General features: G+C 38.4%; 1 protein-coding gene across 1 annotated transcript in view; it reads right to left on the bottom strand.

The window, feature by feature from the left end:
• PIAS2 (protein inhibitor of activated STAT, 2) overlaps positions 1 to 263 on the bottom strand; it is a 123,135-nt gene extending 122,872 nt beyond the window's left edge. The window contains exon 1 of the mRNA XM_008582610.1: positions 165 to 263. The gene's annotated coding sequence lies outside the window, so the exon portion shown is untranslated. The remainder of the gene's footprint in view (positions 1 to 164) is intronic.
• Between the last annotated feature and the right edge of the window lie 4,779 nt (positions 264 to 5,042).

The following is a 5,042-nucleotide window of genomic DNA, read 5'->3' as shown; positions in this document are numbered from 1 at the left end:
CGGCCGCCTTGCGCCCGCTCGCTCCTGCGCCTGCCCGGGCCGCGCACGCCTCCGCCGTCCAGTGCTGCTGCCTGGCCCCGATCAGCCCGCGTCGTGCCTTCCCTCCCCGCGCGGAGGCCCTTGCCGACTCCCTCCCTGACTCGCCGTCAAGACTGCGGCATTACCCGCGGGCCTGGAGGAGGGCCTGGCCTCGCGAAGCGGCGGAGAAGAAGAGGAGGCGACTGGGACTCGTGGCGGGAGCATTCGGGAAGATTCTTACGGTGCCCTCCACACGCAGGCACCGGCTGCGGGTGGAGAAGCAGCCGCAAACAAAACCATCCCGCAGAGTAGTTGTGGCGGAACAATCTAAATATAAGTGTTGGGTAAGCCGTTGTTCTGATCTAATGGTGCAGGATGGGTGAGAGATCTCTTTGAATTGCTAATGCCCTCCATGTATTAACCTGGCTCATTCTTTCTGACTTTGCAGGGCGCTTGAGTGTCAAGGACGGTTTTGAAACAGTTGGTGGGTGGGGCTGGGGGAGATGTGAAATAAGAACGCTCAGAAGAGCCCTGATAAAAAAGTCGAGGAGTCAGGGAAATCTAATAGCTAGGAAAGAATGAAATACAAGGAAGAGTAGGTGGGAGGAAGCTTCATGGCTCCCCAGACATGCTGATAAAGGATGAGAGAAGATGCTGAGTCAAGCTGCTCCAAAACATCGCTGGAAGGAGTCGGGTGTCAGGTTTCCTAAAGAGGTGGGTGGAACCCTCCCGCGAAAACTTTAAAACAATGTAACTTACAGGGCCCCGTTTAATATGGCTCCTATCTAATATTTCTTCCCACTGCCCTTCGTTCCCCAACACTGCAGTTCTTCCAGTTCCTCCTTCAGATTTCCCTTCCACCCCTCCCCCTCCAAGCTTTAAGACCTCTAAATGTTGCTCTTTGGCCCAAGAATAATTTCCCACCCACCTGTAACTCCCTGTTCATCCTTCAGGTCTCACTTTAACTATCACTTCTTCAGATTTTCCCTCGCCCACATCCCCCATTCTAATTCAAACCCCTCTCATGACTTTTCATAGGACCTTGAACTTTTCCTTCATAACGTGTCACCATGTTAATTATGTAGGTATTTGTATGATTATTATATATAATTAGTGTTTAAAAATTTATCTTAAAAAAATTTAAACCCACTAAAATATACCGACTGATAAATGCCTGACAAATAGTTGTTTAATGAATAAAGGAATGAATAGTGTCTAGACTAAGCTTGGCTCGTTCTTGCTCTTAGTTTATTCTCCTTAGGGCTCCCTTTATACTTAGTAGAATTTGACATTGTTTAACCAACATCAGGTGAATGCCACTGGGCTAGGAGCATTGGGGTAACAAAAAGGTGACTGAAATACTATACAGCTGTATTGCCAAGGAGCTTATACCCACGAGGGAACAACATAAACACAAAACTGAAAGAGAAGCAAGACCCGGCTGAGACTTGTTTGTAATGTTCATTGTAGTTGCTTTCTAGCAAACATTTCGCCCTTCCCTTAAAGTGTTGCAGCGAATGGGTTTGAATGCAAGGAGTGTTAGGTGCTACCCCAGAATGGCCTAAGCCAATAAGACCTGTTATATCCTCCTGGTCACAGTGATTAGATCAGAGCGGGATATGTAAATCCAGTTACTACTGGGTGTTTCCAGACCTTGTCAGTTAAATCAAATATGGGCCCATGCCCTAAGGCAGACCAGTCAGAGGGAAGTCTGGGACATTGATTCAGTATTAGAGAAGAGACTTTCTGGCATGTGGAACACTAGCCATTTTGCTACAGTGAGGAGCCATCCTGAGGACCAACCCTTCTCATGAGCAAAAATCACATAAAAAAAATCAGAATTGATTTCGACACTCACCCTACCTTTATACTCATAAAGTTTAGACTGCTTTAGATAGTTAGATTTTCTATTAGTTGCAACTAAAAGAATTCTGAAATAGGGTGCTAGTTTGTCTCCCCAGAGCAGATTATTAATTTGGCATCTTTTCCAAACTATAATAGTCATTCAATATTTGTTTAAAGGAAAGGCTGAGTGGTAAAGGGTGAAAAGGACGCCTCTCCACTATTGTGAGCAATTCAGCTCTGGTCCAGATTTGTATAATCTACTCATCAAAAAGAAATCCCTTCACTCACTTGGATCCAACTTCCTCATAATAGGGAATAATATACTCTTGGAGGAGAGTGGGGAAGGATGGAGTTGCAGTAGTCTTGCCACCCATGATATCAAAGTACCACTTCTGGACACAGAACTCTAGGAATTCCACTAAATACCATTTTTTCTCCTCATTAAATTTACAATAATAAAATGTTTTAACAGTCATTGTGAATTGAGCCTCCAGGCAATTACCTGGCTAGGCCACCACCTTAAAATGGCTCACGTTAGAACACTCATAAGTACCGAGAGTAAAGCATCCTAAGATTATACTATGTAAAGTCAAAAGTCTCAGGAGTGGCTTTTCCATTTACTAGCTGTATAACTTTAGCAAAGTTTCAACCTAATTTTTCTAATCTGTAAAGCAGAAATGATTGTACCTCATCTCAGTTTGTTGGAGGATTAAATGAGATAAGGTATGTGAGTATACTTTGTAAACTTACAAAGTGAAAGATTATACAATTTTTGTATCTAAACAGCTGATAAACAGACCAAAAAAAATTTAAGAAGCATTATTAAGGGCCATGTGATATATCCTAATAACTTTTAAAAAGAGTATTCAGCCTAGTTGGACCATGCATGAAATATTGAGTTTAATTCCAAGCGCCTGTCTTCTTAAATCTTTCCCTTGTTATCTCTGAACCTGTCACAACTTAGTGATTTTAACATCATTTTTTTTCCTTTCCACTGATTACTTCCTCTCTCCCTGTAACCATGCTCTAGCTTCCCAGATGGCTTTTCAAGCCACTTTTCTTCTTTTGCCAAGTATACATCTATTTCTTATAATACACTCTTACACTTTGGAGATAGTGTTTGGTCTTAACCTTTATTGAAACTAGTATCAAAGAAACTGAACAATGAATTTGTAAAGTTTTATTCCCCAACGTTTTATTCTGGTAAGTTTAAACAAAAATTGAAATCATAGTACATTGGGTATCTTGTATACATTCCAACTACATTCAATAATATTTTGAACAATAATTTTTATTAAAGTATAATTTACACATAGTAAAATCCTCATAGCTTAAGTAAACTCTTAATCTTTAGAAAAAATGCTTATTAAGATACAGAACATTTCCATCACCCCCAGGAAGATCCCTGCTGCCCCTTCCCAGTCAATCCTCTCACCAGAAACAAACTTTGATCTTATTTGTAATACTACACGTTAGTTTTTCTTATTTTAACATTTCATGTAAGTGGACTCATACAGTATGTACTCTTCTGTTTGGCTTTTTCATTCATCATACCACATTTGAGATTGATGTGTTACACATATCAATTCATTTCTTTTTATTGCTGAATAGTATTCCATTGTATGACTAGACACCAATTTATTTACCCATTTTTCTGTTGATGGACATCTAAATGTTTCCAGGTTTTGAATATTACAAATAAAGTTCCTATAAACATTGTTGAACAAGGCATTTTGTATGCATATGATTTTATTTCTCTCAAATATCTGATGGAATTGCTGGGACAAAGGGAAGATGTATGTTTAACTTTTTATGAAACTGCCAAATACTTATTCATCTTTTCAAACTCACCAGCAGTGTGTACTGTTAATAACTTTTTAATAGTCACATATTTTTTACTCTGCATTTTTAACCGTGAAATTATTTGATAATATTGAATATCAGCCCTTCTTTGAAATGTTTGTTCTTGACTTCCGTGATAGAAGATTGTTCTTACATCTTCTTTCTGTTTTGTCATCATCTTTATATGCCTTTTTTGCATATATCTACTGCATTCACTTGCAAATCTCTTTCATTCTGATAATTTAACCTCTCACTGCTATTAAAATTTAGATTATGAGTCAAATGACCTAGATTCCAGAACCTTCCTCACGTTAGCTTTATGACATAGGTTCAACAACATAAACTAGTAGGATGAAGTTCAATCTGTTTTTACAGGGAAATGTGTATCTAATGAATAAAGTTAGAAAAAACAAAACAGGGTAACAAAAATATAAAGGTAGAATGAAAGAAATAAAGATAACAGTAGAAGATAATGAAATGAAAAATCAATACAATAAAGAAGACTGACAAAATATTGCATTTGAAAAAAATTATAAAATAGGTAAATCTCTGGCAAGAATTTTCAAGGGAAAAAAAACAAGATACAAACAAAATTTACATTTATGAAACAGCCATGATTATATATCCCACAAGGATTTTGAAAGAATGTTTTAAATAGTTTTATCCCAATTTCACCACATATCAAAATGCTATTAAAATCTTGATGTCAAAACCAGATAAATGTTAGTTTTCTTATCTCACTGATAAACAGCAGGGGCTGTCTGGTTAGCTCCATTGGTTAGAACTTGGTGCTGATAATGCCAGGGTCCAGGGTTCAATCCCTGTACTGGACAGCCACCGAAAATAAAAATAAAATATCAACTGGTTAGAGTTTGGTGTTATAACACCAAGGTCAAGGGTTTGGATGCCTGTACTGGCCAACTGCAGGAAGAAAGAGACAGAAAGGAAGGAAGGAAGGAAGAAAGTGAAATGAAATAAACAGCAAATTTTACCCCAGGAATGCAAGGATGATTTTATATCAACATATATAATATACAACATGGTAATGTGAGCCAACTTACCAGCTGAGGACACCAAAAAAGCTGGATTTAAAAAACAAACAATACCTAATACAAGGAATTAGCCAGCCAAAATCTAGATGACAATATTCCAGGGGGTTAAGCCAAACATTTTTCCTGATGGAATTTGTCAGCGCAAAAGCAAAATCAATAAACTGAGCTATGATTTTTACAAGATTGCAAAGCCAAGTAAAAAAGAAGTCTAATTCTAGTATCCATAGAAGGTGGAAAATCTAATAAATACACCCCATATTTAATATAAAACCCCATAGGGTAAAG

Source organism: Galeopterus variegatus, unplaced genomic scaffold (assembly GCF_000696425.1).
Source record: "Galeopterus variegatus unplaced genomic scaffold, G_variegatus-3.0.2 Scaffold2681, whole genome shotgun sequence".
Lineage (NCBI taxonomy): Eukaryota > Metazoa > Chordata > Mammalia > Dermoptera > Cynocephalidae > Galeopterus > Galeopterus variegatus.
This window is presented reverse-complemented; position numbering and strand designations above follow the sequence as displayed.